The sequence below is a fragment of the Bombus vosnesenskii genome, unplaced genomic scaffold, assembly GCF_011952255.1.
Source record: "Bombus vosnesenskii isolate JDL3184/JDL3185 unplaced genomic scaffold, Bvos_JDL3184-5_v1.1 scf7180000016274, whole genome shotgun sequence".
Taxonomy (NCBI): Eukaryota; Metazoa; Arthropoda; class Insecta; order Hymenoptera; family Apidae; genus Bombus; species Bombus vosnesenskii.
In genome coordinates, this window is record NW_022884343.1 from 1884073 (window position 1) to 1899173 (window position 15101).

The 15101-nt window shown below is 34.3% G+C and overlaps 2 long non-coding RNA genes across 2 annotated transcripts; both read left to right on the forward strand.

Annotated features, from left to right (window-relative positions):
- The first annotated feature begins 5294 nt into the window (after positions 1-5294).
- LOC117242391 lies at positions 5295-7182 on the forward strand. Its single transcript, XR_004495248.1, has 3 exons — positions 5295-5674; positions 5963-6130; positions 6599-7182. It is a non-coding gene; the product is annotated as an uncharacterized LOC117242391 (long non-coding RNA).
- A 4270-nt stretch (positions 7183-11452) lies between these two features.
- Positions 11453-14179, forward strand: LOC117242395. Its single transcript, XR_004495252.1, has 3 exons — positions 11453-11670; positions 12316-13604; positions 13671-14179. It is a non-coding gene; the product is annotated as an uncharacterized LOC117242395 (long non-coding RNA).
- The last annotated feature ends 922 nt before the right edge of the window (positions 14180-15101 follow it).

Here is a 15101-nt window from a genome sequence, read left to right on the forward strand (position 1 = left end):
GCACGTGTTTCCTTACAGGGAAAAAGGTAAAAGACGAGAACTTGTCCCAGGACATCAGCATGTTTTTCCTGCCATTCAAATCTTCTTATGCGACCATTCATACTTGTATAAGTAACAGGTTACGAATAATATCTTCATACTTGAATTTCTGCAAAATGTAACATTAAATAACTAATTTAATGGCTAATCCAGACAAGCCGCCAATTGGTAATGTGTAATTGATAATTGCAATAAATGCAATTGACTGGTGATAATAATTGAGTATTGAGTATTGTCTATTCTCATTGAGTCAAGATTATTTCAAATTTGAAGCCATCGTCGATTCATAATATTATATCACCATTACAAGAAAAACTAATCTGGGAAAGTTTCAAATAAATATACGTTTGATTATACCAAGCATCACTTCTCAGTCATTTTATTTGGCAGTGTAATAAGAATTAATATCAATTAAATTGGTGCTTATAATTAGACTGGCAATCTTCATGCATTTATAGGAAATTTAAAAAACGTGAAAATGTATAGAACGTGAAATGTACAGATCATTGTTTAGATTATATTTCTTCGTCTATGTTCAGGAAATTCATTCATAAAGTTTATAAAATTTTCAGATTGTGTACGTGCTCGAAGACTATGCAACTTTCCTACCTCGGGCTTATTGCTGTTACTCGGGATGACGGTACCGTGTGTTCAACACATGGCGAAGACGATGGCACCGGTGCAAACATTGTAGAAACTATCTGTCGGCGTGGATCGTAAAGGCAACGTTTATAATGCGCATGGCCTAGTCCCAGGGACACTTTGTGCACATGGGCAATAACGTTGGCTGAGAAGCCATAGGAGATATTGTCGTAGTAGAAGTTTCAAGTTTACGGACCGAAAACCGACGAGCACTCATTCCGTTCGTGAATCAAGATCTTCGTCTTCCAGCATGTCTATCGTTCATTGTGATTAACCTCATCGTGGATGCACTTAACCACGTTGTAGGGATTTTACTATGTGTAGCTGAACGATTGCTGATGTTCAAAATGATGTTCAGCTTGTTCTTCAGTTATTTTCGGACATTTCTATTATTACCGAATCGTAGGTTTTGTCCAAGTCCGATCTTCTGAGGTAATATCGATTTTAACGAATCTCTTCACTAACAAACTTGATTGATTAAGTCACGGTGAAAGGACTTGTGATCGGTAAAAGTCCGTATTTCAGATTAGAAGCCCAGAAAAATATTTACGTTTAGAACAATAGGCAGATTATTAGCTATTGGTTTTCTAATGTTCGCGTATACCATTATGTATATATCTTAATGTATATAGGGTGGTTGGTAACTGGTGGTACAAGCGGAAAGGGGGCGATTCAACGTGAAAAAAGAAATCGAAAATATAGAATAAAAATTTTTCGTTTGAGGCTTGGTTTTCGAGAAAATGAATTTTCGCTCGGTACGCGTGCACTTTATCGCGTCTCGTTATAACGGATCTCACTGTAGATCGTTGTCTCGATGGAAAAATTAAAAAAAAAATTTTTTTATTCTACATACCACCAGTTACCAACCACCCTGTATATCACTTTGACACAAACTGAAATGTTCTTTGCCTTTCTCGCAAGGAAACAGCTTATACAATTGGATATAGAATTATGAACATTTTGTACATTCTATCAATCAGTTTGAATTTATTCACTGACAGAGTACAAATAATTTTATGTTCTTTTGATCAGTTTAATTACAGTTTCAGAATAACTTGTTGCCAATAATGACGTATAATCTATAGAAGCACACCATGAAAGGAAGAGTGGCGTGGATAAGCACTTTTATTAGAAGTCAAGAGGACCTGCATTGTGAGAAGCACTTGTCGCCATTCAAGAATCACAAAGACCATTTGACTCTGGTCTCGTGCCTCCTTTGAATCCTGTTTCCCTCCTATTCAACAAGACTGCTTGCTTTCTTCCTTTCTGATGAAAATTCGAAGCATCCTCCGGATAAAGAAATATTCCTATGTAAAAAAAATTTTCTATTTCTACGCCTATATAGAAATATTGCTTCTTTTCTGATATTCTTATTCATAAAGATTATTTCACGGTGAAGTATACAGATGAAAATTTTCTATCTTACATTATTCCTAAGCTTTCTATACTTCTCTATAAGACAAAATTAAGTTAGATATCAACATTAATCAATTGACCAGAGTCTCAGACTCATAGTCTCAGAATAACAATTTTTATTGTAATTTAATTTATTATTTTTTAGATGTTTCCCTAGAATCATGGGTTCTGCGAAGGTAGCTTTTTCACGAGAGACTGGCTCTCTCTCTCTCCGGCTCGCGCTACCTATTTGCACTAGGCGACCTACCATCACTGACCTTTCTGCAATCCTGGTGAACACATGTCAGGATTCTGCCAATCATATAAACTGGAGAAATTTGGCAAGCACGTGCTGATCACATGGTACGGTGCAGGTTTAATGAAATTCTAGTCACGTTGCTTATGTTTCCTGTATTGCTTGGCAATTATTCTACCATCCCAAAAATCTGGAAGTGTTTTTGAAACGGCAGGAAGATTGCTTACATAAACAGCAGGAGATGTGCTTGGAAAAATCACAGGTAATGTACGTTTGAACATAATTTTTAATTACAAATTATTGAGATTAATAGTATTATGATTTACCAATTAAACAGCAATACCGAGCTTATATATTGTCCTTTTTTTGGAACAGTTTTTGAATGAAGAATAATTCTGGAATTAAATATTTTAATTTTAGAATATTTTTCACAGTTAAATGTTAATCCCAGTATTAAATATTAACTTCGAAATATTTTCAAATTAAAAATGAATCCTCCGCTACATTAAATACCAATTCCAGAGTAAAGAAGAATATTAAGTAGTAAAAATATCCAACTGCCTACATATAATTTCTCACGTTCCTGCTTTCTTTGTAGCAGGTTCTTAAAGATCTAAGGATTAATAAAGGTGGATCATCCGCAGAGTTTAGAAGGATCTCCCGCTAGCTCTAACAATTATGTTACAGAAAACTTAACAATAAAAGTGATTATCCTTGTAGTGGTTGGCTATTAATAAGCTTTTGTTGGCCTAAGCTCATAAATTATAACGGCCAATTTAGAAAAACTTAGGGTTACATGATTATCGACGCGTGCATGCAAGGACTATGTGAAAACATTTTTTCTTTTTTTTTTTTATTTATTTGTTGAAATTACAATCAATTCTCGCGTTGAGGATTTTCAGTAATATGTGAAAACATGAAATTCAGAAAGATTACGTGCTTTTATATTCTAGAAAGAAACAATCAATTGTCACGAAAAGCAATTGATTATTAACTTTTTAATTAACATTCTCTACAATTGGTTCTTAACATGTCTAATTTTCTATATTATATTCCAAATATTATTAAGAATTTCCAGGAATAAGATACATAGAAGCAATAATTCAAACTTATCAGTAAAAGATTCTGTTCCCCTAGCAGGTCCTAGCAAAATACCTTAAAAAGATAAAAACGAACTGAATATAATAAATTGCTGGTACTTGGGGAAATACGTCTTTCACATAATCGCTACTTTTGGTATACAACGGCTATTAAAGTTTCCTTAATCCAGCTATGTCTTGTTAGCAAGAAAGAGAAAGATTCTTAAAAACTGACCATAGGTACGTGACAGGTACAGATAAGTGAATTTATGATAGCTGGTTTTCCCCAAGTTCGAGACTTTCTACAGTTGGTTCAGTTAGGTACTCAACCGTTCGAAACATTTTAGTATAACCTCAACACATTTGTTGGATAACTAATCAACCTACAAATACAAGCAGAAAGATGATAATTGAAATTAAAAAGAGGAGAAATAATCAAATGAATTGTTCAAGATGATGTTCAAAAGAGAAAATTATCAATATATATATCTAAAGTGATGTAAGATTATTACTACACGATATTTGGCGATAAAAGAGGTATGTAATGAATATTATGTTATGAGAGGTAATAACGATTAGATGAATTTTTTATAGGTTATATTTAATAGAATAATTTAATAAATATATCAATAATTAATAGATGCTTTGATGAACTTGTTAAGTGATTAATCAATCTCAATAGACAGATTCATTAATTAGATTAAATGATTAGATATGAATTTTTGTATAGGTTATGTTTAACAGAAGGTTGCGAAATTGTTGAAGATACTGTTAAATTATTTTCACGATATTTGGCAAGGGAAGAGATAATAAGTAGCGCGTTATGGGAGTCATGACGACGATCAGGGTGGTCCTCTCTCACGGTTCGAGAAACCGCGTTCTGGAACCGATGTATACACGGTGCACGCGTCGTCAACGGGGACGTCTACGTCGCGTCGTGGATGCCGCGCTGCCAGAAAGAAAGTCGACTCGAAAATCAAACAAACAGCCGACGACGCCGCGTTTCTGCACTTCCGTCGTCGCCGTTTGTTTATTGTCGCTGAGGGATCGCTGCCCTGGTGATCCGTGCACCGTTTAATGCCGCGTTTCACACATTATGTAATTCTTTCACGTGCCAGTTACATCCAAAATCATTTGTTCTTTGAATAATCGCAGTTATCTTCAATATTGTTAACAGTATTATCTTCTTTGAATCGTCTTTTACTTAATCCTGTTGCTCTTCATTATTATTAACGAAGAAAATTAATAATAGTAATGCTCAATGAAGTTTGATAAGGATGCAACAGATTTCATGAGATTTGCCTCGTATGTTAAATTTTGAATCTGTTTTTAGGAAGATAATATCGATGGAAGAATTCGAGAAGTATGTATTTTTAAAGAAGATGATAAAAAAGAGAAGAGATTAGGCTGTAAAGAGAAGAAATTGTGAAACGTCGATTCTTTACAGCCTTGTAAGACGGACCTAATGAAACGTAATTCATTCCCATGCACCTTGAGGAGACATCGTCTGGCGAACACATGTCCCCATTGGATTTTATCCATTAGGAAAAAGTGCGCCCTTCGTCGCATGACATTGGCCGCCGTCGAACATTGAAACTCGAACTCGCTAATTCTCCAGATGCTGGCTCGACTCAAAGGGTTATTAAACATATTTTTATGTTCGCGTCGATGGAAATATTTAGACCCCCAGGGCGTCATCTCAGCCTCTCAAGTGAGGCTAAAATTATATATTTTAATTTAATTAGATAATTTTCAATTAATGACTAAGTTTAGTATATATATATATAATTAATATTATAATGAATGTTATACTGATTGACTTGACAATCTTACCAAATATTGAACATGTCTTAGAAATGGACAATATTTATTTATCTTTCGCTCTTACTAAATATTTCTTCAATAATGTTTATGTATAGTAGTAACCTATACAATATACTATACTACGATATACCTATTCTGTAATAAGAATTTGTTAAGAAAGAGACTCAACGATTCAAAAGCATTTTCCTATAAATAGATGAGTATCATTAATAATATAACGAAGAATATTTATGTAATCTTTCGTCTATTTATTAATGGAATATAAATCTAATTTTTAACAGAGTTGTCCTCCTACGGAGAAAATGGATAGCCGTCGGCTAGACAAATTGAGGAAAACAGTTGTCTGATAGTCACATCTGTTCCCGGATTATGAGCACGATAAATTTCAGCCTGTGAAGCTAACAGCCGGATTAGCGAGCGTTGTCGCGGTGTCAACGAGGTGCTTTCACCTTCTATCTTGTAATTTGCGAATCTTACATTCTTCTCTAATAACTTCACTACAATAACATTATTTATGTAGGAACTAATGTACCACATTTTCTTAAACAATTGCTATACTATTCTTCTAATTATTTCTTTACAAAAATGTTGATCAACTAATTTGTTAAATTTTCCATATTTATTTTAGCACAATCTTCGATCATTTTTGGCAACAATTTTTGGACAATTATGATATTTATAAAAATATATAGCTTTCGTTTTATTACATTTTGATGCCTTTTTGTAGAGTTTAGTACAAGAAGTACGATCTTTTGGGAACGTCGATGTCGCAAGAAGAGCGGAAATGAAAGAAAACAGCGGGCACTGTTCGCAAACACAGAAGCTCGTCAAGAGTCCCTGGACTTATTGTCTTCGCTGTTCTGCCACGGCTACCTACCGTGCATGTGCGGATTCTGTACGCATTTCAGAAATGCCTACTTCAAACACACGTGTTCGCCATCAGGTTGCCCAAGTGGTTGCTTGACCTTCGCACTTTTACTTTTTGAACTCTTTCTACTAGATCTCTCTTTTATCATACAAAAATGCTTTATCTTCACTATTAAAGTATCATAAATTCCAAGAAGGATTCTTCTAACAGTTAATTAATTTCATTTTTGATAATTCTCTAAATTATACATACATAAATTGTTATTATTGCGACTTGAAAGTTTTAGAAGATAATAACAATACAACAATAGCAGTGAATTTTTCGATGCTAGATTTTGTAAGAAATTATATTTTATTTTCCTAAATAATGTCTTTCGTATTACGCTTATCAGTAAAATATTTTATTTTCATAATACTTATTTAATTTAATACTTTTATTTATGAAACAGTATTGGTCTCCATATAATTTCAACTAATCCCAATCATTTTTATGTAGACGACTTTTTTGAATCGAACAAGAGGTCAGAGGTGACCACCATGGACTCCGGATTGAATTTCCGAATCAACGTCTTCGAGGAGGTATTAGCCCCACGTGAATACCGTGGTCCCCGATGTCGAGGCCGTGAATTGGAAAAAAAGGGCCTCACGGATCGTTGTGGCCTGGTTGGGCCTCTGGAATCCTCAGTGGGGGTCCCACGGATGGGTTCTTTCGTTTTTCTCTCGATCCCGGAGGAATCATTGTCGTTTCCTCTGCTCAACGCTTTCTTTCAACGTTTTCTCATGCCTCCAGTCCTTTTCATATCGAGCAAGTATTTCCTAACATAATTGATTAACAATTACTATAATCTACATATATCTAATACAGGATGGACAATATATAGCTGACTAATTTCAAAATCCCATCATTCCGGAACGATGTATCATTTTTTATGTTGAAATTATGTTATGGCTGCATGGCAAAGTAAACAAGAAGCCATCCATGAAGGATGTACACAGTTCTGATGACATCACACTTGATATATGGGAAACAAATATGAAGTTGCACTACAATTTTACGAAAGGAATTTCTATTTAATAAAAGCAATGGACAATTGTATATAATATATATATATATAGAATAGACTTCTATTATAGTGAAAAACTTTAATATACAAGTTACTAAAATTTATGGTGTATCAATCTTAAACTTTCTTTTGTCCATTACTATATCTATTAAGTATTTAATAATTGTTCTTTCTATTCTAATGCTTTTTAATTATAGCAGAATTGAACTACAAAGTAACGAAGAAAAGTAGGAGCAACGTGGTAATGAAAAAAAAAGAAAAGCCAGGAAATTTGAAACTAGTGATCCATTATGCAGCAAAGATATGTATGTAATTTGAAGTAAAGTAAATAATAATAGAGAGGGGAGCAATGTTTTTTTTAAACTCAGCAAAGCTAAGCTGAAAAAAGAAGAAAAGTAGAAGTAACACGGCAGCCAAGTAAAAAAGGAGGAAAGCTGAGAAACAAATGTTGAAAGTTGAAACTAATGGCGGAGTCGAGGCTACTAATTGCCATGGAAATTTCGCAGGGTCTGGTGAATTCGTTCAGGAGGTCCCGTGGCACAGTCGAGGTCGAGAGTTGAATCTAAATGATCCTGGTTCTCGGAAGGAGAGGACCATCAGGACACGCGACACTTCCCAAGTCGAAGGAAGCGTGCCCTTTCTTATTTTTTCCTCCTGCTTGGAACCCTGTGGTTGCTACGGGCCCCTGGAATCATCCTGGTGAAAGATTCATCGTTGCTGTTTCAGCGGACTCTGTATATGTTACCAACTGATGCAATTTGTAGATCTTTGATAAAAAAAAAAAGGAGAAAACCAGTCTCCAGGGGTGAATTTTACAATAGAAATGACATAGGAAACAAAATCAATAACATAAGTAAAGTATCAAGTCAACTACTGATAATATCAATGTATATAGTTTTTAAAAATATTAGATAAAACATACAAAAATGTGGATAGCCTTAATAAATATTAAACATTATTAAATATTAAATATTAAATTAAATATCAGTGTCAATAATATTGAGATATATTAATAACAATAATTATATTTTTAGTTTGATTTATAAGAAGATAAAAAGAAGAAATGTGTGTTGTATGTGGAGAAAATCACCGACGCCATTTTCTTTGGAATCCCCTTCATTTGGTCCGGACCAATTGTAAACGAGTCTCACCTGTACATTACCTCTCACCTGTGCCTTAGTCTCCTATTGGAGGATTAAGAGCAGGTAACAGGCAAGTGTCCCCACTAAGTTGTAATGGAGCTACTAGTACAAAATGAATCCTCTCTGGGAAGAGGAAAGTATTCTTTCATTTTCAAACATAAATTATCAATTTTTACTAATTTATGTAATGTTTCATTAAATATTTAATTATATTATTTAATTATTTTTTCATTTTTCTAGTGCAAAAAATTTCTTGAATTAAAAGAAGCACGGATTTATCAAGATTGATGTAAGCTAGTGGTTTTTCCGTATTGGAAACTGGAAATATATGTATAAGACATTTGTGACCAGGTGTGACAGACGTTTGCACTTGCATCCCTGACGGTGTATACGCCATGGACACGGATGGCTGCTAGGTTTCATCGAAACAGCTGTTGTCTGATGTTGTCCCTACCCGATGTCAGACTTGGAGCTATTAAAATTCAGCGAAATCTATCGCACCAACTCAGAACTAGCCGTAGCTCTTACTACATACTACATAATATTACAGTTAAGTGCATTTACTTCAATTTTCTCTTCACATACATTTTTTTCCAAAGAAGACTGCTCTTTCGCTCTGATTTTCTTAGTTTTATAGGTTTTTACGCTATTGTTCCTCCAATTTTAACTTCTTTTTTTAGCAAAACTCTATGAAAGTAAATTTCTTCTTTTATTTTATTTCTTTAAGCTCTTAATCAACTTCTACTTCACGCATTTTTTCTCTAAAACAGTTGCTTTCTTTTTTCTACAGTTTTGAGCTTCCTCTCTCTTAATAACTTCTACATTTCTTTTTATATCTTCTTTTTTCTTTAATATACTAAAAAGCATAGAAATCTAATGTGAATCTAACTGATCTCTTCCTTTCCCAGGTTCTCTTCCATTTTCTATTTTCTAACCTCAAACAGTCGGTGCGTCGAGCTCGTGAATTTTCGATAGGACTCGTCGTATTCGATAGCAGCCACGCTAAACGCACCGTGCCACGAATGTGTAACGAGAAACGACCGACCCTCTTTCTTTCTTTTTTCCCCATGAAGTCAGTTCGGGTCGCTGCTTTGAAATTGGCACGCGGGATGATTTTAGCTATTCGAAGTCTGGCGGAAAGGAAGGAGAACGCGTCGCGTTCGACCCGCTGGCGCCAACACGACAAAAACTTTTCATAATCGGCCGTGTCTCCCCTCGTTCTTTCGTTTCTGACTCCATCACATCGGCCTAGAAATCTAGGAATCCCCGCCTTTCTCTAATCTTTCTTCAGCTTGTTTTAATATCTGAATAATAGTAGTGAATAATCGCCAGAAATATTTTAACTTTGCCTCTTGATAAATTTTCTTCTAGTACCTTGCAGAGTGGTAGATGTAAATTTACTAAATACTAAGGAAGAATATTAATTATAACTCTATAATGTATTAGCATGACATTTTTTAATATCAAGCACTGAGGTTCAGATATTACTAAAAGTTCTTTACTGTTGTCGTTCAGATAATGAAAAAGATACAAAATTTAGTATTTAATATGTTTTATCTAGTGTTAACATAGTTTATTATTGTATCTAGTTTTAATATATAATATCTAATATCCTTAATATTTCAGTGACAACAATGAAGATTTTTAACCTCGATTTTTAATTGATTTCTTTCTTTTACTTTAATTATCCCTTTTAACGTGTGACTTATTTTATGTTTTATCTTATGCCTTATCTGTATGTCTTCTTTTTCTAACTTTAGCCTTTTCTTTTTATGTAGATATTTTATGGTGGATGAAAGGGAAGAGACATTACTAAAATTTCTTCAATGAATCTTCCAAGAAGGCTCTACTTCTGTGTCACAGCCTGGTGAGGACTTTCAGGAACCTGATCCAGTAGGAATTTTTTCTGAATGAATAACTCTTAACCATTCACTTAATCATACACGAACTTTCTCCTTACACTTTACAAAAAATCACATATACTCTTTTCTCTCTTTTATTTTATTTTTTAATGGTTTTACATCTTCATACACTTGCTTATTATTGTAACAATGTAATGTAATTCTGTCGTGAATATTATTGCAGCATAATTAAGGTAATTATTCTTAGCAAATTTGTAGTTGAAAAATGGTAATTGATCTTCACTCTACTTATTATATATGTAGAATATTAACATTGACCAATATATGGGAACTCCCATAATAGATTAAAGGAAAAAAAATGAATTCCACCAAAGGAGCCGCCTTCAGCAATGGAAAAAAGGAAGAACAGGGATTTTAAAAGCGTTGCATAAAAAAGGGTCTCCCTTGGTCAAAGTACTATGTGCCACCCTGAGCAAGTAAAAGGGGTTGGTCCTCTAGAATAATCTAGAATATGGCCCCTTTTTATTTGGACACCGAAAATGGTCGCTGCGATGAGCTTTCTCGAGGTATAAATCAACAGTCTAGGAAAAACACACGGCGAGAGTCGTTCAACGCTGATATATGAACACGTGATTCATTAACAGCCACTGATGAAGTATGTGTTAATGAAGAGAATCCTCTTCTTCGTTCCCGTTCTATCCCCCAATTTTAAACCGTGTTTTCCCTATGAAATCACGTGGTTCAAACGTTATTTTCGAAGGAGAAATGGACGTAGAGCGATTTTAGGTTAAGCCTCCTAATGTGAACCATCATGTTGTTTTTCCTTAAAACTTCTACCATACTGAAATTATTCTTCAATCTACTCTTTTTAGATAATCTATACTTATGCTTAATTGCATTATGTTCATTTATTCTTTGCTTATATTTTCTTTGTGAATATAATAATACTATGGTGAAATTACATTACATGTAGGAGAAATAGTAACTAAGAAATAATGAGTATCGGTATTGGAATGGTATGAGTATTGGAAATAATGAGTAACTTGGTTTTGGTTCAATAACATTATAACAAATTTTCACTGCCTTGTTACAACAATAATTAAATATAAGAGGATACAAAATATATGAATATATGAAGATATATATGAAGAAATATATGAAGATACAAAATTAAGTATGTAATTTTCAAATTACACTGTAACAATAAATATTAACTTATAAATTTCAAACAATCTGTTTCCAATAAAATTTTAATTTTAATAAAATATTTCTATTTTTAGGTTGATCATAGTAATCTGATTGGACACCAATGAGATTCAATCAACGAAGCAAGTCCAGCCTTTGCGTTTGGATAGTGGATGTGAAGGTAGAGGGTTGCTCTTCTATCCGTTTCTCTCCCATTCTTTTCTTGAAACCGACGACACGCAGTCGCGGAGGGGCGGCGCCTTCAAATGGTAGCACCCAGAGCGCAGACGCCTTCGGTTTCACAGCGTGCTTCCGGTAAGGGTGGCCCATAGAATTCCTTGGGGTGTCTAACGCCCCCGCAACACCAATCGTAAATTATTCAGGTTTTCAAGCCCCGCTCTCGACTCGTCCTAATTTATCTTTTTCGAACCCGTGACGACCTCGCCTTCGTTTTAATTAAAACCCACGCCGAAGAAATTCGTTATATGAATGAATTTTTACTTTTGGTTGAGGCCAAGTGATTTTTGGGTATTTTTGTATGAGAAATGATACAGTGAATATCTTCTGATGTTCATAAAAAGAAATATAGTTTCCTTTTCTATTTAGAGTCTTGATCCTCTTTTATCAATGTGACAACTTCGGCTGGATTTTAATTAAAATCCACGCTAAAGAAATTCATCAGATGGATTTTTAGTTTTAGATAAGATTAAAGAAGAAGTTTACAACAAAGTCCTCTATCAACACCAATTTAATCTCTTCTTTGCTACATTTATTCTTCTTGTTGATAAATAATTCGTTAAAAGATTTTTTTATTCAACAGAAATCTTCTACCAAAACTCTTCATCGGTATCGCATCTTTTCCTTTCTCTTTTTCTCTATTTTTCCTACCAATAAACTATCCAATAACAATTTCCTTTCCTTTATCGCCAAATATCGACTGAAATATTTCTTCTTTTCCAGGCTTCAACTAGAGCAACAATCTCGACTATCAGAAATCTTTCGACCGTTCTGAAATAAACCAGGAGAGCACGTCGGGGCTTCCCATTCGCCTTCGAAAATGTGTTTACACGGCACTATACACTTCACCGGAATAATTCTCGATGTCTTTTTGCTCCGTACGAAAACGAACGAGTTTTCCTTGGCGCCTGTATTGTGAGGTCCGCGATTTCGCGGTATCGCCTGAGTAAATTCCATCCATCGGCGGGGGTGGCGGCTGTTACAATTTACTGTTTCCACGTTCCGATCTATTTTAATTATTGCCGGCGAGGTTAGCCGCGAAAAATTCCATAAATCTTCGTCTCCTGCGGTAATTAGCGGGAATACTTTCGACTAGCGGGCATAAATCCCGCAATTCCTTCCAGGAACCTCGGAACATTGACGACACGAGGTGCAACACAGATCCAGTGTCTCTCAAGTAACCAAATTTTTCAAATTGAAGTGACTAAAAGTTCATTTCAGAATGTTTTACGCGATAATTATTGAAGAGGAAAGAGGAAGATAACTGGAATTAAGAGATTATTGCAATTTTAATTCACGATTGTCAATTGTTTATTGATTATTTATTGTAGGAAAATTATAGAGTGGCTGAAAAATGGTCACAAGTTGATTTAAAATCTTGTTACAATTTTTTAAATAATAATTGAAGAAGAAAGGAGAAGAGAATGGGAATTGACAATCAGTATGGATTATTTATCATAAAGCAAATTTACAATATAAAATTCTCCTATTCTATCTTAAAATCTTTTGTTAAAGATTCTTTAGGAAAGACTAGCTTAGAAATTTCTGGTTCTTATGAATTTTTAGGCAATTAATTACCGGGGAAAGCCAATTTGAGGTGCTATGTCACGGAGTGATCATTTGAAAAATGGAGGGACGTCGCGTAAATCGGTATTATAGAGGCTTGAACGGCTGTAACTGTTCTTAATTCGCGGGGACGTTTATTTGCTGCACTCCGAGGCAATATAATTCGACGCGTTTCCGCTATTTTTATCGTTTCGTGATTCATTTTCCCTACTATTAAAAAGAATTATTGCCTTCGAGTCTCAGAACGTGTTACTGCAACGACACCTTCCTGTCTTTTTATAATCTCTTCATTCCTAACCTCCAAGTAACTCGTTTTACACTTATTTAAACTACCATAGATTAATCATATCTTCTTTTATTTCCAGAAAGACACATACTTCTAATTTCTTCAATATCATTCTTGAATTAATACTCATTCAAACATGCCCGCATCTTCATACAGAGAAGTATAAATCAGTTATTAATTCACGCATCTTGTATTCAAGAGTAAATTTTATTTAAGAACGTTTCAGGATGAAAAATATTGGAAGAAACTGTTTTCGAATGGTAAAAATACTTTTCATTGTCGAAAGAGTGGAAACTGTGCTGAAGATAATAATCGCTTTCCGTTCGCCGTAAATCTCTCCTTATGAACGGTGGCGATAGGGTTTGCCTGCACGAAAATAGAGTTTTTTCCTGGCCCTCGTAAAATATTTATATGCGCAAATAGTGGAGAGCCGGGTAGAAAACAGGGCTGAACGAAAAGAAGACATAGATAAGAGACTCATGGAATTTATTCTCCTTCTTCTGTGTTGTTTTTCACCCCGGAAATATCTCTCTGGTCGGCACATGAGATTTTCCTTGCGAAAAAGTCAACGTCACTCGTGATTTTTACTTTGATCTCTCACGACTTTTCATCCGACGCTTATCGTTTCAATCTCTTTATCTTTAAATACGATAAAAATACTGTTACATTGAGGAAGAAACAGTTCCCTCCCAGTTTACAAAAGAAATCATTTAAAATTAACAATTTTTGGTTACAAGCAACATTTCTTCTTTTACATTACGTTCATGAATTTTAAGTTAAGAAAAAATATGTAAAATGTCTTGGAGTAAAAAAAAGTGGAATTTTTTAGTTGTCTTCTCTATTGGACGAAGCTCTAAAATCCTTTCCTGTGCAGATGTTGACGGCAAAGTATCTAGGGAATCGAAGAGGTGACAAAATCGGCCCTTCGGTTTTAATAGAGAAGTGGACCCATTATGCTATCGCTTGAAAAAGCCGTTATTCATGTTGGACAGCTGTTTCCTTGGTTAAAAAAAGGTTGCTGTCGCTTTTTGAAAGAAACGAGTGTGAAGTGATCATCCAAAATGGGCAAAGAAGTTTTTTAAATTCACTTTTTTTAAGAAAATTGATCTTGCAACAAAAAGAAGACCTAACAATCATTATTTCACTGAAAATCGTATAATTTTATTTAAATTATGTTTTTTAAGAGTATCTTAAAAAATTTATTTCTTGAGGTGAAGTTCCTTTTTTATTAATATTGAAAGTGGATTATGCAATGGAAGTAGTCGGTCAGATCTTTGTTAGAAAACCGTTCCGACTTTACAGTCCCGCCTCCCAAACAGGAAATTAGTTGCCGACAGGCGGTTCGAATTATACATTTCTCGGTAAAGACCTCCTTTTTCTATCTTCCGCCTTGATTTTGCTTCATCGGCCACATCAAAGCAAAATCATATCCATTTCCTTTTTTTTCCAATTCATTTTTCATCGATTTATCCCAAAATTTTATAAACATTTACGTCACATTAAAACTAATGTATTATTAAAATAAAGTTTAGGTTATAAATTGTAACATAGCTTTAATACAGTATCTAACTGCAGATATCGTGATAAAGATTCCATTGGTTTCTATTTTACTTACCTAACCTCCAGTGAGCTTTTTATGCAAGCTTACTGTGTGAGA